Source organism: Lactuca serriola, chromosome 4 (assembly GCF_051521515.1).
Source record: "Lactuca serriola cultivar US96UC23 chromosome 4, Lser_US96UC23_V15, whole genome shotgun sequence".
NCBI lineage: Eukaryota > Viridiplantae > Streptophyta > Magnoliopsida > Asterales > Asteraceae > Lactuca > Lactuca serriola.
In genome coordinates, this window is record NC_136411.1 from 319,944,992 (window position 1) to 319,967,233 (window position 22,242).

At 41.5% G+C, this 22,242-nt stretch overlaps 1 pseudogene across 1 annotated transcript; it reads right to left on the minus strand.

Moving 5' to 3' along the window:
- Nucleotides 1–645: 645 nt before the first annotated feature.
- On the minus strand, nt 646–3,066 carry LOC145099551 (zinc transporter 3 pseudogene; annotated as a pseudogene). Its single transcript, XR_013704626.1, has 3 exons — nt 2,473–3,066; nt 1,704–1,853; nt 646–1,030 (listed from the first exon to the last, which is right to left on the minus strand). The product of XR_013704626.1 is annotated as a zinc transporter 3 pseudogene (transcript).
- Between the last annotated feature and the right edge of the window lie 19,176 nt (nt 3,067–22,242).

Consider the following 22,242-nt stretch of genomic DNA (forward strand, 5'->3'; position numbering starts at 1 on the left):
ATTGTAAATACTTTTAAAACACACAATGCTCTTGTACAAATTGCTATTAGATATACATATCTTGTTGTTATCTTCTTATTAACGGTATTTGTACCTTATCTTACTTTCCTTATAGATATAGGTTTACTTTCCTCATATTTAGACATCGTTATATGTATATAAACCATTGGTAAATCAGTAATAATTCAAGAACTCTCATTTTATCAATGACATTATTGCAGCAAAAAGAAATCAAGTAGCAGCAGCCCATAAAAATGTTCCAAGTTAAATAAAAAACAAGAGTGGACTCCAAAGGCAGTATTTAATCCAATTATATCTTAATTAAAATACATGCATGATATGGCTTAGGAACAGACTCCATATAATACTACTGGGCATCTGGATTATGGTGAAAAGTATAAACATTTGGAATGTTTGTGTACTTGAAGTTTATGAAAGTAAATCTTACCTCAAATATATATACCAACATTATTTTAGTAACTAATGATTTTAATAGTCATAGTTTTCATACACGCACCACAATCAAAATTAAAGATTACAACCTATATAAACCTATAACAACTACTCCGGATATTATCTTCGGTGGCATGTAATTTACTACTATTGATTATGTAATTGGGTATCAAAAAACACATCCAAAAAGAACATCAAAACACAAGAACTATAAATATATGAAATCAAACTTTCACTTTGCACTAATAGTGTTATATACAACTAACTAAATTCAAGCCCACTTTGCAAGGAGCGACATGAGACCAGCACCCAAAAGAAGAGAAACACTTGAACCAAACTGAAGCATCTTGTTCTTTTGCAACCGTGGGTTCATGAAGTCATGTGAAAGAAGATCAACAAGTGCCATATAGATTAAGATTCCCGCTGATGCAGAGTTTAATACGCCTTCTACTATTAGAGCTGTAGAACTATTCTCTTTGTGCGTATTGGTTACTAATATCCCAATAACAATACCGATAGGAGTCGTGAGGCTAAAAAAGGTTCCCATTAGAATTACAGCTAACGACTTGAATTCCGCCTGCAAAAAAAGTTTGCAAGAATTACGTCGTCATCTTTTTTACAGAGAAAAGTATATGATCGAAGTTGCAGCTCTTAAATATACAATGCGGAATTCAGAACTAAAAATACAACAAAAATAGATGTTTTCTGTAATTACATGAACATAATGATGAAATACATACTTTTGATCTTGTATTTCAAGTAAATGGAATGAAAAGTTATATGTTTCATTACATAAATATATAATTATGAAATTCAGTTCTGTGAAAAGTATCAGCAATAATTTAAATTTTTTATTTTACATAAAACTATTGAAGAGTTTTTATTGGGTTATTTTTTGTTGCTTATTAATTCATTGAGGTATAAAATGAAAAATGAAGGTTAAAGCTATGGCTAGAAAAGAATGTACTAATAATTAAGCTGTGTCTTGATTAAATAGAAAAATAGAGTTGGTGACAATGCTTTGATTTCAAGAACAATCGGATTCTCTCTTCGGTTAAATTATATTTCAAATTATAATTCTTTTAGTTTTTATTTAACCGGGTGTGCCCTTATTGTTCTGGATTCTCTTTTGTAATTAGTTGTAGTGAGCTAGGTTATTTATCCAATATATTCTTTGTATGCTTTCGTCACAATTTTGGTCATCGTCACATATATTCCCTAACATCAACAATTGGTGATGAAATTCATACCTGAAATATGCATCCTCCAAGACCTATTCCTTCAAAAAATTGGTGGAAAGTCAATGCAAAAACGAGCGGTTTTATGGTTTTTGGACTTTGTGAAGCACCGAGAGACAATCCTATTATAACTGAATGTACGATGATGCCCAACTCCAGCACCTGCAGCACGTAACCATGAGCATATTAAATACATGTTCAACACTCACAAATTAACTAACTGGACTGGTCTATTTAAATATCATCAAATGTTTAGGATGAGTAAGAAAAAAAAAATTATGTCTATTATAAGTTTTATATATAATATAGTATATAAAAAATTAGGTCTAGTGCACTCAGTTGACCCCCTCAAACACCCCTATGCTAGCTAATTAACTCATCATTATGTATTTACGGTTACATACATGCATAATTTATTATTCTCACCATTCTCAATTTGATTTTGAGTTCCTTCAAGAACAAAACGCATCAAAGTGAATTATTATATATGGTTTCTCATGCATAGTTTATTATTCTCATCCTTCAAGACAAAGAAAACGCATCAAAGTGAATTATTATGGTTTCTCATGCATAATTTATTATTCTCATCATTCTCAATTTTATTTTGAGTTCCTTCAACCCAAACAAAACGCATCAAAGTGAATGGAAGTACGTAGAAAAGAACAATTTTGGCGTGTGGATGTGATTCTTTCTTTGTATTATGGTTTGTCATTATTCTTTTTAAGAACGAATATGCAAAAACATATACAATTTCTAGAAGGGAGAAGATGAATTAGTTTACCTTGCACACAATTCGATAGCGATCAACTTGTGACAAAACTGAAGAACCTCCAGCCATAGATATATGAGCATGTCCATGACTTGCATGAGTGTGCGCAGCCACTTGACTATCATGCGCCTGGGTGTTCTCCTCATCTCCATTACAAATGGGTGTCTGATATCGGAGCTGATAAGCAGCGGCTGATAAAGTCTCAAACAAGAGAGTTAGAATTGCTGCTACCATTACAACAAAAAATGTAAGCGGGAATTCTCCCCATGGGAGTTCTTTCAAACAAGGAGATGTTAAGTTCTCATTCGCATCAGGGAGTATATGAATGAAACCAGTAGCCAAAATGACTCCAGCTGCGAATGCCTTGATAAAAAAGAACCCATCTTTCTCTGGGCTTAGTACTGGAATGATTTTACCAATGAAGGGTAAACAAACACCAATGCCACCAAATATGAGGATTGAAGCAAGTGCAATGAGTTTGTACTTGAGAGCTTCGCTCTTTTTACCTTCGGTTTCTTCTGGTTCGCAAGTGCACTCGGCTAAAACATGGGTTGTGACTACGATTAACAGCAAGAAAGCAACGAAATTTAGTTTTTGGAAGTTCATGTTTTGAAACGTTATGATCAAAAGCTAATAAAGAAAGAAAAGAGAGGATTTGTATGTAATTGTTGTGAAAAATAAACCGAATACATGATGTATATATTTATAGGGAATCAAGAGTTCTAATGAGTTTGTGAATCTAACTAATTGATAGCTATGACTGCCGTTGAAAAAAATAAAATAATTGATAGCTAAATTGACTTGTTAAAGACTTTAAGTCAATATCTTATTTCCTAACAAACCATCCTACTGGATAGCTAACTCTAGGCATCTAGCCAACATTGGCTTCCTAATTGTCTTCGGTCCTCATCACTTCTAGTGTTTACTTTTTAATTTCTTACTTTTACAATTTTAATCATAAATAATTCTTTTTTCTGTCTTTCTATTATTATTATTATTATTATTATTATTATTATTATTATTATTATTATTTTGGTAAGTTTAAGTTCGAATCCGTTAATTGTATGTTACTACGATCTCGGCTAATTCAATGGATATTTCTTGAGATGTCAATACTAATAATCAACTTTTAAAAATACCAAAAATACCCTCCAATATTACAAGTTCTTACTAGGCATCTAAAACGATCTGGAACCAAAACCGGACCAAATACCACTATTCGGTTCCGGTTCCGGTTCGTTTCTACTAAGAAATGTGCTATTTAAGAAGTAGTTTAGAACCGAAACTATATCAATACCAAATATGTAACACTCTAAATTTTCAAATAATTTTTTCATTTTTAAAACCACATCAAACACAATCTCACATTTCTCAAAACACAAAATGTATAAGTTGTTCAAAACACAAGACAACAAACGGTTTGATAATTTCCCAGAATCCTCAAGAACATAATCTCTATCTGGTATGTACAATCATGCCGGCGCCTTCCCGCAATCTTGAGATGTACCTGAAACACATTTTACATAAACACTGTAAGAACGAAGCTTAGTGAGTTCCTCAAGTACCACACACAAATAATTAGCCTCTCATGCCTATATCTCAATAAGGACCCTTCGATCGTATGTCTCAGTGAAGACCCTCCGATCTCACAACTCGAATTAAACACTCTGGTCCTGTGTCTTATTGAAAACCCTCTGGTCCCACAAGACATAGTAACTCTATAAGGCATAGAATGATATACAACATGAATCACAAAGACAAAATGCATAATATATCACATCACTCAACATAAGCACATAAGACCCTCCGTTCACACAAATGATTACCACTCAGGTAAGTATAGTGAGAAAACTCACCTTGCCTAGTAAAGCAATATATCCCACACTCGAACTGTTGGTCTAGACTCCCCCCTCTGTAGCCTCCAAAATCCACAGCTTGATCAAAACCCTAAAGTCAACAGAAGTCAACAATCAAAGCTGACCCTACTCGTCGAGTGCTACTTATGAACTCGTCGAGTTCTTCAGTGCTTAGTAAATCGCAAAAACCCGAGTCAACTTGACGAATTGCTAACCAACTCGTCGAGTCCATACAGAGTCCAGAAGATCGGGAAAAACCCTAACCACTCGTCGAGTTGTCCCTCCAACTCGTCAAGTTCACTCAGAATCCAAAAACAGGAAAACCCGACTCAACTCATTAAGTTGTCTCATCAACTAGCCGAGTTGTAATGTGTCCAGTCTATCGGGGAAAAACCCTAACCAACTCGTCGAGTCCCTTTAGTCCATTCTCTTATTCAAACGTTTTTAAGCAGAACTAAGGCCCCATACACTAGATCTAGCCTTCTAAGGCTGAAGTATCATGTAAAGCTGCAAGCTTTATGTTCATGCATGGCATCTAGGGCTCAAAATGGCAAAACAAGCTCTATAGAGGGTTTAATGCATGGAAGCTGCCCAATAGCTTGATAAAGCTTGAATCTTTAGGCTCAAGGGAACTCATATTGTCTAGATCTGAAGTCTCAACTCCATAGAAAGCTCAAATAACTTAAGGGCCCAAAGAAAAGATGGAAATGGCCATAAACTCCATAGTGAAGAGATGTAACCAAACAATGATCAAGGTGATAGCTTTTTACCTCAAAATAGCAGCTAGAACTGAAAGAACACTAGATCCAATGGCTTCTTCTCTTTCCTAGCCTTTTGCTCCTCAATCTCCTTCCAAAAATGCACCAGAACATGCAATCTTAGCTTCTCTCTCGCTCTCTCTCTTTTTCTCTTACAGATAAATACAGCTCGATTAGGGGTTCTCTCAATGTGTTAAGGTGATAAGGGAGGCGTAAATGAAGGCTTAAGTTCTTTTAAATAGGGTACAAACCCTAAAATTAGGGTTTTCACACTCATCTCCTACTCGTCGAGTTGGGGTCCTCCAACTTGTCGAGTAGACTTTAAGATTCACACGCCCATCTCAACTCCTACACGACGAGTTGGGACCAATCAACTCGCTAAGTAGGTCCTCTAAGGCGAATATAATTCTCAAATTCCACCTCCAGGAAATCAGGGTGTTCAATTCTCCCCCACTTAATTAGATTTCGCCCTCGAAATCTCTCTTTATCGACACATAGATTGAAACAACAATCCGAGAAGCTTAACCGGAAAATCTCGTAACATACGACGATCCCCCTCCTAAGACAATCCATAACCAAATAGGAACCTGTTAGGATTAAAACCCTAATTGAGATTTGATGAACAAGATGAAGAAAATACGAACAAACACAAATATGAAGATTAGGTCGAATGATCACTCGATTTATTCAAACATGAGGAATAAATTACACTTTCAGCATAGACTAAAGAATCTAACACTACATAAGAAACCTCACAACGTGGCGGCTACATTTTGCCTCACTCTTAACCCTAATAATGAATAATACATGACTATTTATAGGGAAAAGACAAGTCTTGGACTTTTAACCTACACTTCATCAAGGGGCCCATTGTCATCATCCATGGAGTGCTTTGAAACCCTACAATCTCCCCCTCAAAGTATGGAATGGATGACAATGCTTTAACTTCCAAAACAAGCATCTAGCAAATAAAAAGATCTGCAACGAGGAATATATGAAGCAATCCACGAATCTTGATTCTTCAATAGTCTTCAAACACGGGCTCTAGGATATATAAATCAAGCACTGAAGTAATGTCTTTAAACTTCATTTTCGAATGTAATCCCAAAAAAAATCTTCATGAAAACCAAACCCGCCATAAAAACCCATTTTAGAACAAAGAAACTGAATCAATTCTTGTCATTGAAGAGTTCCCCCTCCAAGTCACAATGATCTTCAAATAAGCTAATGAAATAAGTCATCAAAAAATATCATGTAACAACCCAAACTTTAAGATTCGTAATGCCACTTGATTGAGAAAATACTAGAAGTCGGAGATATAACAAGTCCTTAGCAGAGCTCGATAATGAACTTCCGCTGTAAAGGATATTTCTCTATAAAAGCTTTAGCAGAGCTCGATGAAGAACTTCTACTGTAAAAGCTACTTTCATAATTCTACCACAAGCTTTATCAAAAATCTTTAACTGTGAAAAGACACAAATCCAATTTTGAATGGCCATACCAAATTCTCCCCCGATTTATAATCGAAAATATGATTATAAAGCCTTCAAATGGTCATGAGAGTGATCTTGAATGGATAAAAAAATTACTGTGCTCCCCCGCGACAAAATGATATACACAATGAAGTATAAAATTCGAAAAAGTCGTGAAATTTTGGCTTTATCACGAAAAACGACTTTTCGAACCGCCAAGACTTGATAGAATATTTATTTTGCTATTCACGAAAAAATATGTGTGTTAAAAAATACAAAACTGTTCACCGGCCCTTAAATTTGTAAACTATTCTGAATATTAGGCCGAAACTGTCACTTGCTGAAAGACAGGGGTTGGAATGGAAATTCTGCATCAATATACCCTTTTATTTGTAACAAAATCTGGAAATGGACCAATATTGCCAAGTCACGAAAAATTCAGGGACCAGAACTACCAAATCTTTGAAGTTGAAGGGACCAAAAGTGAAACATTAAGTCTTCTTTCCCATTTAGATGCAGATGAATGCGACTGGAACGGACAGTAACTCGCGATTGAAATCCAAAATTTTGAAATTACCAACCCCCTTCGTTCCTGGCTAACAAACGAACCCAAGTTCGTTCCATGTTCGTCTTGAGCACAAGCAACCGAATCCAAGTTCGTTCCAAGTTCATTGATACGAAAATGAAACCATGTTCGGTACGAGCATCATGATGCGAATAAAAGCGAAACCTTAGCAAAACTGAATCACAGGTTTGCTTTCGGTCATCCCCTCTTTCGTTCCAAGTCCATCGATTATACCCCAAAGCGAATCCATGTCAACGAATCCAATCACAGGCGAACGTTCGCAAGTTAGACTTTCATAGCGATTTTGACTTTTTGATTTGACCGTCGTTCATCCCAATTGAGTCCCCGAATCATTCCGATTGAACCCCAATTTCCGTTTTCATAGTTCGCATCTCACATCCGATTTTGACTTAAGCCACGATTCCAAGACTCATAACGCAGCGAACTTGAAAGACGTAAAGCATCAAATTGCAAGACCCATTTAGCCGAACTCAGATTCTTGCATTGACCACTGGCAAGTTTCTCAACACGATTTCCAGATCGAGCAGGTCAATTCCCAGATGAAATATCACATTCAATCTAAAATCAGTAAAAACACCCACCAAATTTCACAAATCGAATTCCAGATTTTTAACCAAAATAACAATTGTTCTTCATCTGTTCTTCAACAGCTCTAAAAAAACACACATTCACTGATTTTCAGATCAAAAACATCCAAATAAATTCAGCAAATCACACAGAATCACGATTCACGAATACGGGTTCTCAAACAAATCGATTGAAACAGATCGGTCATTCAACCACAAGATCGCACAAGAAATAACAAGATCGATCAAATATTGGTTACTGTATGAATCGAAAACATGAAACACACTAAATCACGAACTCGATTTTGAATCGATTAGAATATAAAAATACTTAATCGACATAAAGTTGAACACATTATTTGTATAAAGAATTTTGACTTGAGAATCCAGAACTTGCGATTTCAACACCAATATATTTGCTAAACGATGAACAGTGGACGAAAATATTGGGCTCAAGGAACAGTATAGGATCGAATCTATGGGCTAAATCAAGAGAAATTGATCCGGGAAGTAATAGAATAACATTGGATTAAACAATTGATTAGATCCAACCAGAAAATACGAACAAAATATGAATCAGATTGAAATAATACCCGGATGAACAGTAGAATACACCATAAATCTCCATGAACAGTATCTTGAACAAGAAGCTTTATTCCAAAACGCCAAAATATCAAAAATCTTCAATAACTTGTGTAGAAAATCATCAAATCAAGAACCAATACTTCAAAAATCAATAGATCTTCAAAGACCCGCTCTGATACCAATTCATAGACGGCCCGAAGAGGGACATACCCCCTTTGTCATGTCGGTAGCAGCTCTGACTCTCCCGAACTCGGAAATTGTAGTGTTCTGTGTCCCTGACATACCGCCTATACAGAATATCTCCATGCCAATCGCTCATCGAATCACAGGCCGATAAAACACTTCCAACTCTGATTATCTCATTTCGACCGATGAGGACAAGTCCTTGACCATAATTGGATGTTGATCACTCATGTCAGATAGACCAGTCGATCTAGACCGTATCTCAAAAGGAACGGAGGGGACACATCTCACCAATTATCAACTACCGGTACTGCAATCAGACCACTCTAAATAATGAATCTCAATACTCTGCCCTCAGAAAATAGAAGAATGACCATACCCGGTCCGAAATATCCTCTGATATTCATAACCATGAGCCCCAACTTCCCTTCAAATGTTCCTTCCCTCTCTGAGTACCAGGTCAGCTCCTGACCTAAAAGTTGAACCTTCAAGGCTACCCTAGCACATCCGGCCATATGACTTCAAAGTCGTTCTATCAAACCGAGCTGTCTCAACCAATCACACTTGAACTACAAAATCATGAAGTTTGCTTTACCCCAAGCGATTACTACAACCGATTTGAAGCCGCACCTCACCTCCGATCTTTGTCGTCCACTACTTGCTAATGCATGTGTGTCGTAGTCCTCCTCAAACCAACGAACCGATTCTTCCAAGTCTAAAACATCAGATGGGAAACATTCCCACTTAGAATGAAATCCATCTGAAAAATCCGAAATCCCAACTTGCTCATCCTCCACAAAGATAGAGCCTAAACTCAACACAAAAATCTGGTCCGACACAAAATTAGAACCACTCGTATCCAATCTGATACTCAACTCATGACCCATGTTCCACGAATCTACGCATGCTTTACACCTCGATCCTTTCGATTTGCGACAACCCCGCCCTAACTCAAAACATAATGGTTCCCGACCATCGCTGAGACCCCATTATCGCCCCTGATCCGGCCACTAGGTTCCCACGGACTCAATTGGCAAGGCTACCCTGGCCTAAGAACCCCTCTGCGTCACACTCTGTCTAGTACACGCTACGGATCCCTGCAGTCCTACAATACTCTCTCACTGACCAATGAGTGCGACAGCTCCTTATAGTCTTATGACACTCTCTCACTATCTACTGAGTGTTACGGCTCCCCATAGTCTCACCATACTCTCTCTATCACCGACTCGTGAATGCTACGTCTCTCCATAGTCTTATGATACCCTCTCACTGACTCGTGAATGCTACGGATCCCCACTGTATTACGATACTCTCTCTTACGGACTCGTGAATGTTGCAGCTCTCCATAGTCTTACGATACTCTCTCTCCCATTGACACGTGAATGCTATGGCTCCCCGCAGTCTAACGGTCCTTTCTCACTGACCAGTGTATGCTACGGCTCCCCATAGTCATACCATACTATCTCACTGACCGGTGTATGCTATGGCTCCCTACAGTCATACTCTCTCTCTCTCTCACTCACTCACTGTCTCGTGTATGTTATGACTCCCTACAGTTATACGATACTCTCCCTCACTGACTCGTGTATGTTACGCTCTCCATAATCTTACAATACTCTTTTACTGACTTTTGTCTGCTACGACTCCTCACAGTCATATGATACTCTCTCTCACTGTCTCGTGAATGCTATGGTTCTCCATAGTCTTACAGTACCCTCTGACTCGTGTATGTTACGCTCTCCATAATCTTACAATACTCTCTTACTGACTTTTGTCTGCTACGACTCCTCGCAGTCATATAATACTCTCTCTCACTGTCTCGTGAATGCTATGGTTCTCCATAGTCTTACAGTACCCTCTCACTCGTCATGGGCTCATCCCACGGTTTTTCCCTGACTATCCTAAGTGATTACTCCCACTCGGATCCACTCACTCTCTTATCACCCTATAATCTCCTCATCAAGTCATCACCACATTGAGTTCACTGACTCATGCTCTGCGGTCCAACATAGATAGGTGCACACACCGACCCTGATTATGCACCACTACTCTTGACGAAAATTCTCGTAGACTAGGAACTTTCCCTCAGTATAGTTTACACCCGTGGAAAATCCCTATTTGACGACAATTAACTGATGATCTCACATCTGGAAATGTAATCGCTTGATGTTCCACCTTCCGTCTGTGTAACGCCCCGATTCTCAGGTATTGTTAATATGAGTTTTTGGATTAGCCCCTACTCGACGAGTTGGTTTACCTACTCGTCGAGTAGCAGCGAGAAGGATCGCGGGTTAAGTGAGCTACTCGACGAGTCCATATTGGGACTCGGCGAGTAGGAGCTGGAAAGTGAAACCCTAATTCCCGGGGTTTGCACCCCTATTTAAAGGGACCCTAGCCTCCCTTGGACCTCCTTACAATTCCAAAGAACCCTTGAGAGCCTTATTCGTGTGTGTGTCCCTTGTTTGTGTGTTTGAAGCTTGAAAGAGAGTCCATGGAGGGAGAAGACTTTGAGGAGAAGGAGATTGAAGCAACTGGAGTGTGGGAATCAACACTCATCTCATATATCAACTTCAAAAGGTACCCAAACCGTCATTCTCCTTATAGATCTCCTTTATTGAGTGAGTTTTAGGGATTTCATCGAATATCAAGTTGGTATGATGAGCTATGGGCTAGATCTGAAGTTGTAACTTCAGATCTGGACTCTCTTTGGATTCTAGAAGCATAAAGTTGCATCTTTAGTCGTGATTGAGGTCCCCTTTGTGCATAAAGACCCATCAATAGCTTAGATTTGCCATTTTCAGCCTTTAAAGCCATGCATGCACGTAAAGTTTGCAACTTTACGCGATAAGCATGCCTTAGAGGCTTGGATATGTGATTTGGAGCCGCTACATGGCTCAAAATTGATCTGTATGGAAAGAGGACTGAATAGACTCGGCGAGTTGCAAGGGTGACTCGGCGAGTCACATGAAGATGGTCGTGAACTCGACGAGTTGGATGAACAACTCGGCGAGTCCGATGAAGATTACCATAAGACTCGACGAGCTGAAGAACAACTCGACGAGTCGGATGAGTTTTAACCAAGAATATGTTCACGAGTATATACGTCGAAGTCACAGGGAGGGAACTCGACGGGTGGCCTGAAGCTCTGATCGGGATTCGAAGGAACTCGACGAGTCACCTCGATGACTCGGCGAGTTGTGTTGTGCTTCAAGGGACTCGATGAGTAGTTGGGTGTACTCGGTGAGTTGAGGTCAACATGGACTGTTGACCTTGACTGAGGGCTTTGACCTTAATCAGGGGTTGACTATTGGGTTATGTAGTACCTTATAAGGTTAAAGACTTATGCGTATATTGAACTATGGTTATAGGTGGTGGGCCTGTGTCGAGTGATCCGAGAGTTGGATTTTACCTTCCGAGTCGACATCTGCGAGGTGGATTATCCTCACTATATCGATAGGGTCTACGACACCAAGGCCGGCCCTTTAGTTGTTATGGTTATGGTATGCTACATGTGGTTATGATATGTTAGATCGGTATCCAGATAGACAGTATGTTGTCATGCTCTTATGATCCGTTAGGATTGATATGTTAGTGACCTGGTTTAGGTCGGTGTCCTGGTTATGTTTGGGAACGGTTAGGTCAATATCCTGGTTAGGATGTTGCTATGCCTTATGATCTGCTAGATCGATTGGTTTGTCTATGGACTGTTATGTGATTACCTGTTATATGTGCACATGGTTATTGGCTTGTGGTTGGGTTGAGGCGGTCCTGCTTTGTGCTGAAGGCCAATATACCCTATGAGTGGTCCGGGAAGACTGTAGGCCCACATGGCGGACCAGTCATACCGAAGGCTCGGGATAGATTCAAACATACTGTAAGCCCGGCAGGGCGGTCCAGTCAGGCCGATGGCCCAGTATGCATGTTGATTGATTAATTATGGCATTGTCAGTGTGGTGTTGGTATTTTGGGGGTAACTCACTAAGCCCTCGGGCTTACAGTTTTCAGTTTACTGTTTCAGGTACTTCAAGAGATCGTGGAAAGGCGAAGGCGTGACCGTATCGCTCCTCATCCTTATGATATGATTTTTGGGACACTCTGATGGAAAATGATTTGAAAACATTTTGTAAACAATGCTATGTGGTTTTTATTTATGATTGAAAAAGTTCAAATTTGGTGTGAATTTTATGGATGTTACAAGTTGGTATTAGAGCCTTGGTTTGAGTGAATTGGAGGAACACTCGTGTGAATCCCGTCTCAAATCAAGGAGATTTTCGGAAATAAGTTTTAAAATGGTTTTCAAAATAAAGGATGGAGGATGCAGAGGGTACGATCAGCCGGAGCCTGTAAGTAAACCCCAAAATACCATGCAGTTATTTGATATTCTGATATGTTAGAACAGCATGCTAGTGCTAGGCTAGGGATCTTCAGAAATCACATGATCGATTTGCCTGATTGCATGATGCCTATTAGCCTAGGGTTTCTTGTATGTGGAATTGACATCATAACTGTAGATGTTTAGTGTATGCATCATGGCTGTGCATAATAAAGACCTTATAGCTTGAGAATGTTGATTCGGCCTTCAGGCAGGATCGGATATTCGAAAGTCTATTGGGTCTAGCGTTATGTGCAGCTAGCGTACATTAGCATTGCAGAGGATGATGGAAGTTTCATGGATGTGAGAGTCGTGTTAAGTGGTGAGTCTAGATGTGAGGTATTTTGTATTCCCCTAGAATGAGGGTTGAGTGTATTTCCTATGTTGATGATATTATCAGGGCGTTGTGGTAATACTTGAGACAAATATGAGTAGGTGCGGAAGGTAGTATGGGCCCGTACTACTGAAAGCACAGGACCCATACGCGTAGCAAGGAAGTCACAACCCTTAGGGTTTTTGGGTTTTGGCCTCCTCTACATTATGTTATTTATCTGATGACTTGTATATATTTCAGTATGGTGGTGACGAGACGTGTTGCTTCGGGATCCGGATTAGGATCAGGATCGGGGTCGGGAGACGGAGGGTTGGAGGTGCCGGTAGCACCCGAGCCCGTGGTTCAGATGGGGACATAGGAGTTGGATGCCAGGATCCAGGAGATCATGCACGACGAGATTGCTACTGCGTTCCGAGCATAGCTGCCAGAGATGTTTAGGTCGATTAAGACCGCGATGGTTGAGTATTTTGATGAGCGATATGCAGCTCTAGCAGAGACAGCCGCCGCTGTAGCCACTTCGGCTGTAATTGCGGCAGGGGTTGGAGGAGGAGCCGGCAGGGCTTTCTAGTACCGGGACTTCGTACGAAGCCCCCGACGTTTGATGGTACACAAGATGCGATTAGGGCTATGAGGTGGTTATCTGACGTGGAGGGCTGTTTCTTCACGTGCTCATGTCCTGCTGACCAAAAGGTCAGGTGTGCCCTGAACCTGCTGAGGCTTGGGGCAAAGGACTGGTGGAGGCTGACGACTGGGTCGTATACTGATGATTAGCGGGGTGCTATTACTTGGGAGCAGTTCAGAGATATGTTCCGCACCCGCTACGTTCCACACGTTGAGCGGGAGCGACTTGCGCAGGAGTTTCTGACCTTGAGACAGTATGGGGAGTCTGTGATGGAGATTACCCATATGTTCACAGAGAAGGCTATGTTTTGCCCGGAGTTCGCTTCAGAGCAGTCTCAGATGACTTGTTATCTGAGTATGCTCAAGACTGATATTCGACAATTCGTGTCTACACAGCGATCTGATACCCTCCTGGACCTTCAGGAAGCCGCGAGGCGGCGTGAGTTGGAGATAAAGCTGCAGCTGAAGGAGCAGCGTTAGCTATCGACACAGTCTCAGCCGACGCCTAAGCAGTCTAAGACTGTTGATACACGGTCTGGAGGTCAGCAGAGCCGCACTTGTGGAAAGTGTGGCAGGGTTCATTTCGGAGTTTGTAGAGCAGGAGGTGGGTGCCACAAATGTGGCAAGTAAGGGCACTATGTCAGGGACTGCCATCAGTCCACCCCTCCCGCAGATATGAGGATTTGTTACCATTGTCATCAAGTTGGTCATATGAAGACCAACTGTCCGCAGCTTGCCGCCAAGCCGACGTAGGGTTCCGTGCCAGCTGCTGCGAGGATTGGAGATGGGAGGCCAGTCAAGGTGGAGCCTCCGAAGGTTCAGGGTCGCGCCTTCCAGCTCACGGCCGAGGAGGCCAAGTCAGCACCAGATGTGGTTGCTGGTACGTTTCTATTCTCTGTCTCAGTTATTGTATTTGTGTTATGCTTATTGATTGTACCTGTGATTAGGTACGTTTTTAGTAAATTCTTTTCCCGCTTTGGTATTATTTTACTCGGGGGTGAGTCGGTCGTTTGTATCTCAGTCCTTCTCTAGAGGGTTCAGTGTGCCGATAGATGATCTTGAGTGTCCGTTGCGATTTTCGATTGCCAACGAGCATAGGGTTTCTGCTTCTTCGGTCTACCGGGGATGCGAGTTAGAGATTTTCGAGGTGTCCTTCCCGATAGATTTGATTCCTATCCCCATGGGGGATGTATGTGTGATTGTAGGGATGGATTGGCTTAGCCGTTTTGGCGCCATGATCGACTGTGAGGGACAGCGGGTGGTAGTTCGAACCCCAAGTGGGGGAGAACTTGTAGTATATGGTAAGGGCACCATGTTGGGATCAGGGTTTTGTTCAGCAGCCAGGGCTCGACAGTATATTCAGCACGAGTGTGCCGGTTATTTGGCATACATGGTAGATACGCGGGTTAGAGAGCAACTCTCAGTTTCTGAGGTCCCGGTGGTGAGGGAATTTGCTGATGTGTTCCCGGAGGAGTTTCCCGGAGTGCCTCCGGAGAGGCAGATTGAGTTCAAGATCGACTTAGTGCCAGGTGCGGCCCCTATTGCCAAGGCGTTGTACTGACTGACACCGCATGAGATGCAGGAGCTATTATCTCAGTTGCAGGAGCTGCTGCGCAAGCAGTTTATTCGTCCGAGTAGTTCACCCTGGGGAGCACTAATCCTTTTCTTCAGGAAGAAGGATGGTTCGCACAGGATGTGCATTGACTATAGGGAGCTGAACAAGTTAACAGTGAAGAACTGTTATCCACTCCCGGGGATAAATGATCTTTTTGATCAACTGCAGGGTGCGTCTTGGTTTTCCAAGATTGATTTGAGATCATGATATCACCAGGTTAGGGTGAGGGAGGAGGAGGTGGAAAAGACCGTGTTTCAGACTCATTATGGTCATTACAAGTTCGTGGTGATGCCGTTTGAGCTCAACAATGCGCCAGCAGTGTTCATGGATCTGATGAACCGAGTCTGCAGACCGATGCTCGATCGCTCGGTCATTGTGTTCATAGATGATATCTTGGTGTATTCCAAGACTCGAGAGCAGCATGAGGAGCATCTTAGGGAGCTGCTAGGGAACCTGAGGCGAGAACGACTGTATGCCAAGTTCTCGAAATGCGAGTTTTAGTTACGAGAGGTCCAGTTCCTCGGACATCTCATTAACCAGGAGGGGATTTTGGTCGATCCGTCCAAGGTAGAGGCGGTAATGCAGTGGGAGACTACGAAATCTCCCTCAGACATCAAGAGTTTCTTGGGTATAGCAGGGTATTATCGGAGATTCATTCGTGATGTCACACCCCAAAACCGATAACGGCGGAAAACGTTTCGGGGTGGAGGACGTCATGTACAGTATCATCACAATTGCATAATAGTAAAAACAAGAAACATACAACCATTGCATTACATAGTGAGTTTAATTACAAATGTGTTTTGTAATGTTCAACAAACACCAAAAGTAAATCAAAAATAAGAGATGGATCTTGTATGCTCCATCTTCTCCAAAAAGCTGCCCTGTACCTGTCTATCTTTGACCTGAGGATACAAGTTATTTTGAAAACGAATATCAGCATAAAGCTGGTGAGTTCATAAGAGTTTAGTGTGAGATTTTGTATAAAAAGCATTAGAACCGACAGTATGAAAAGCTGCAATTTACATTCTTAAGTAGTAGAAAAACCTAGAAAATCCTATATTTTCCAGAAATACATTGTGAGTGAAAACCTTTAAGAAACATGAAATTTTCATCTTTGAAAACCATTTATTGTAAAAGTATAATATTAAATCTCCAATAAGTAATGCAATATGATAGGTTATGCCTGAAGTCAATAATAGTGGTGCAAACTTCTTTTAGTGTTAGATACTTGATTAATTCGGGATATTAACTTACTTTTAGTTTAGTATTTTAGTGTGTTATAGTGCATTTCTGTATGTTACCGATAGTGTGAGTAATAGAGGACCCCATGACCTTCCCGGTCATGCACAGTGTAGTGAAGTAGTGGCATCCCTAGACCCGTGCGGCTCGGACTGAAGTTAATAGTCGGGATGTAATAGCGTCTGCCCCGTATAGATCTATACATATAGCGTCGTCTTCCTGTCAGAAGACTCTGGGCGTAGTGCGTAGCGAATAGAGTATCTCGTAGTGGGTTAGTGTGTTATCTCTTGATCTTTCTCTTGTATTATAGTGCAGTAGTCTTTTGTATAACTCGTAGTGCGTTCTCTTATTAGTGCATAGTATCGTAATAGAGTGTATTATAGTGTGTAGAGTAGTAGCTATAGCGAGTAATAGTGGCCTTAACTATACCTATTATAGTTAACTTAGTGTGTATGATTCTTGTCAGTTTAGTGGTTTAAACATCGAATGAAATGAAAATACTCGTATCCAACACTAATATATATGATATATAACTAAGAAATCAACGACATTCAGATAGATAAACAACTACCCTAAGCCCACAATCAAACAAGAATAGGAAATAAGGCGAGCTATCGGTCCTAAGTCCTTCAAGTCTTACTTATATAAATATATTGGTGTGGTTACATTTTATAAGGAATTTATTTAATAAAAATCTTGTCAAAAGGGAACATTTAGAAAATTGTTTATTTATCCAAAATAGTTTTGAAAACGAAAATCCTTTTTATAAAACATAGTGGTAAATCACATGTGATTTGCACTACGGATAGTGAATCACATGTGATTAATTTCCGTAACATGAATAATTAACTTGTATAAATTTCCATAAACATGTATAATTGACTTGAATCCCCCCTAAAACATATAAAACATTTGAAAGGTTCATTAAAGGGGTATGAACTCACCTGAAACCGAGTAAATCGGGTAAATCGGGTGAAAGTGTCGGTTGAGCGTTTTGTACCAATTGAGGACTTGTGCACGTTTTAAGACCCTAATATCATATGAAATATGTATTTTACAAGAAATTAATCATTTTGTGCTTTTCTTTAAGATATTTAGATATTCTAGCATTGATTCGGGGTCTTAGGGCTTAGAAGGGGTTCCCGGGGATCGTATAAGGCCAAATAGGGGTTACGGGGGAGTCCAAGAGTTTACTCCCTTGGAGTTTACGGCCCAAAGGCCACTCCTTGGGAGTTTACGGCCGTAAGCCCCTAGGCTTGGCCGTAAACTCTTGTCCTTCACCCAAAAATGCAAGATAAGGCCTTTACTCCATCTCCTAAATTTCTAGTGAATGCTTAGGACCAAATTTGGGGGTTAAAACCTTCATTTGGTGGTGTTTGAGGGAGTTTACGGTAATAGCTTGTGCTTGGGCCGTAAACTCCATTTTGTCCCTCAAAATGGATTGTTAAATGGTCCTAAGCACTCCCTTAAATCATAACTTAATTCTAGAAGGCCTTAGGTGAGTTTTTGGGACATTTTGGCATACTAATTGGGTGTTTATGGCCCAAGCATAGTCTTGGCCGTAAACTCCCCTTTTAGGATCTAAAATGTGTTGCTTAATGGCCTTATGCATTTCCTAAGATGATATCTAAATTCCAACATGCCTTAGATGAGTTTTTGGGGCCATTTAACATTGAAATTGGGTGTTTACGGCCTAAGCACAAGCTTGGGCCGTAAACCCTCTTTTAGACCTTAAAAGCTTGTGTTTTCATGTCCAAACTCATCTAGGCTATTTCCTTAATTAGTATACAAGCCTAAGGGAAGGAAAATGGGACTTTTAACATGGAAAAAGGGTGTTTACGGCATAAGCATGTGCTTGGGCCGTAAACCCTTTTTAGTGCTCTAAAACTTATGGTTTTGATGATCAAAGGCTCCTAGGTACAACCCCTAACTAGTATCCAAGCTTAAAAGAAGAAAAATGGGGACTTTTGGCCATCTTTAGGGTGTTTACGGCCTAAGAAGCTTCTTAGGCCGTAAACTCCTTGATCATGACTCATTCACATGATTTTTGAGCTATAAACATATTGATGCATGTTTAGAATAAGTTTGGGAAGAAACTCTTACGTTTGGAAGCCGAAATTCGCGGTTTTGGAATCGGAATCGGGCCTAGAGAGAGAAAGTAGTGAGAGAGTGTATGTTTGGGGTGGTAAAAGGGTGTAGAGTGGCATTCAATTTCCTTAAGTATGCCTCGGGTATTGCACCCGGTACACGGCTACCCGATGCTAAAGTTTAACGGGGTTAAAACTTTTTACCCGGGTGAAGTGGTTGAAAGGTAATATAACTTTATTTGGTTAAACGGGGTTAACACTTACAAGTTATATTTACTTATACTAAAATGATACTGCCAAGAAAATATATGTAAACAGATATTTATTTATTGACGACTCAAAATATTTCGGAAATTAATACATAACGACGAATTCCGTTAGTGAAAACGGGATTATGTAACGACAATAAATTTGGGTTGTCACATGTGATTTCTCCAAGATTGTCGTACCCCTCACTCATCTAATGAGGAAGGGGGTGGATTTCAGGTGGGGCCCTGAGCAGCAGAGGGAATTTGAGAACCTCCGACAGTGTTTATGCGAGGCGCTGGTGTTGACACTCCCCGAGGGAGTGGAGGATTTTGTGGTATTTTGTGATGCATCCATCACAGGCTTGGGGGCAGTCCTCATGCAGAGGGGACGAGTGGTAGCCTATGCATCACGGCAGATGAAGCCGCATGATACGATATACCCTACTCACGATCTTGAGTTGGGAGCGGTGGTTTTCGCTCTCAAGATTTGGAGGCACTATCTGTACGGGGTCCGTTGTACTATATACACGGATCACAAGAGTTTGAGACACATCATGGATCAGCCGAACCTGAACATGAGGCAGCGTAGGTGGCTGGATGTGGTCAAGGACTATGATTGCAAGATCCTTTACCGTCCGAGTAAAGCGAATGTGGTTGCAGATGCTCTGAGCCACAAGTTAGCTGGGTCGTCGACCCCAGCCAGGTGTATGAGGATAGCAGTGGATTCCCTACTGGTGGGTTTGATCAGAGATGCTCAGATTGAGGGCATGAGGTCAGAGAACTGGAAGTTGGAGAGGATTAAGGGCGAAAGCGCCCGGTTTGTTCAGGATAGCCGCAAATTGTTGACCCGTTACGACCGACTTTGGGTTCCGATGTCCGGAGGGGTCCGGCAGAAAGTGATGGAGGAGGCTCATAAGTCTTGTTTTTCGATTCACCCGGGAGCCACCAAGATGTACTGTGATTTGAGTTCGAGTTATTGGTGGCCTGGTATGAAGCGAGATATCTCTTGGTTTGTTGAGAGGTGCTTGATTTGTAGGATGGTCAAGGCTGAGCATCAGAGGCCGCATGGTAAGTTACAGCCTCTGGAGATTCCCATGTGGAAATGGTAAAGGATCGAATTGGATTTTATCACGAAGTTGCCGAAGACGGCAAGGGGGTTCGATGCTATATGGGTCATCGTGGATCGATTGACCAAGAGTGCCCATTTCCTAGCCATACGGGAGAGTTCGTCGGCAGAGAAGTTGGCCAACCTGTAAGTCAGAGAGATTGTCTCTCACCATGGGGTTCCAGTTTCTATCGTTTTCTGATCGAGATGTCAGGTTTACTTCCCGTTTTTGGCAGAAGTTCCATGAGGAATTGGGTACACGATTGCATTTTAGTACGACGTTCCATCCGCAGACTGTTGGGCAGAGTGAGCGGACCATTCAGATCCTCGAGGATATGTTGAGGGCGTGCGTTATTGATTTTGATGGGAGTTGGGATTCCTACCTACCCCTTGCAGAGTTCGCCTACAACAACAACTATCATTCCAGTATTGGTGCTCCATCTTTCGAGCTGTTGTATGGGAGGAAGTGTAGAACCCCAGTCTGTTGGGGCGAGGTTGGGCACAAAGTGATGGGTCGGACAGAGGTAGTTCTGCAAACTACCGAAATGATGCAGCTGATTAGACAACGACTGCAGACCGCTCAGAGCCAGCAGAAAAATTATGTCGACCGACGCCGATCTGAGCTTGAATTTCAGGTCGGTGAAATGGTTCTTCTGAAGGTCTCACCCTAGAAGGGTGTGATCCGCTTCAGGAAGAGGGGAAAATTGGGTCCCTGTTACATTGGGTCGTTCAAGATTATCGACAGGGTTGGCAGGGTGGCTTATAGGTTAGAGCTTCGGGAGGAGCTTAGCCGGATCCACAACACATTTCATGTTTCGCAATTACGAAAATGCATTATGGACCAGGAGGCAGTGGTATCGTTGGATGACATTCAGGTCGATGAGCGCCTGAACTATGTGGAAAGGCTTGTGGCGATTTTGGAAAGGAAGAAGAAGATTCTGCGGAACAAGGAAATACCTTTGGTAAAGGTACAATGGGAACATCAGAAGGGATCTGAGTAGACATGGGAGCCGGAGGCGGAGATGCGCGAGCATTACTCGACATTGTTTATCCCAGCGGACTTCGAGGGTGAAGTCTAGTTCAAGTGGGGGAGAGTTGTAACGCCCCGATTCTCAGGTATTGTTAATATGAGTTTTTGGATTAGGCCCTACTCGTCGAGTAGCAGCGAGAAGGATCGCGGGTTAAGTGACCTACTCGACGAGTCGATATTGAGACTCGGCGAGTAGGAGCTGGCAAGTGAAATCCTAATTCCCAGGGTTTGCACCCCTATTTAAAAGGACCCTAGCCTCCCTTGTACCTCCTTACAGTTCCAAAGAACCCTTGAGAGCCTTATTCGTGTGTGTGTGTACCTTGTGTGTGTGTGTGTTTGAAGCTTGAAAGAGAGTCCTTGGAGGGAGAAGACTTCGAGAAGAAGGAGGTTGAAGCAATTGGAGTGTGGGAATCAACACTCATCTCATATATCAACTTCAAAAGGTACCCAAACCGTCATTCTCCTTATAGATCTCCTTTATTGGGTGAGTTTTAGGGATTTCATCGAATATCAAGTTGGTATGATGAACTATGGGCTAGATCTGAAGTTGTAACTTCAGATCTGGACTCTCTTTGGATTCTAGAAGCATAAAGTTGCATCTTTAGTCGTGATTGAGGTCCCATTTGTGCATAAAGACCCATCAATAGCTTAGATTTTCCATTTTGAGCCTTTAAAGCCATGCACACACGTAAAGTTTGCAACTTTACGCGATAAGCATGCCTTAGAAGCTTGGATCTGTGATTTGGAGCCGCTGCATGGCTCAAAATGGATCTGTATGGAAAGAGGACTAAATGGACTCGGCGAGTCTCCAGGTTGACTCGGCGAGTCACATGAAGATGGTCGTGAACTCGACGAGTTAGATGAACAACTTGGCGAGTCCGATGAAGATTACCATAAGACTCGACGAGTTGAAGAACAACTCGGTGAGTCGGATGAGTTTTAATCAAGAATATGTTCGCGAGTATATACGTCGAAGTCGTAGGGAGGGAACTCGACGGTTGGCCTTAAGCTTTGATCGGGATTCGAAGGAACTCGACGAGTCACCTCGATGACTCGGCGAGTTGGATTGTGCTTTAAGGGACTCGGCGAGTAGCTGGGTGTACTCTGCGAGTTGAGGTCAAC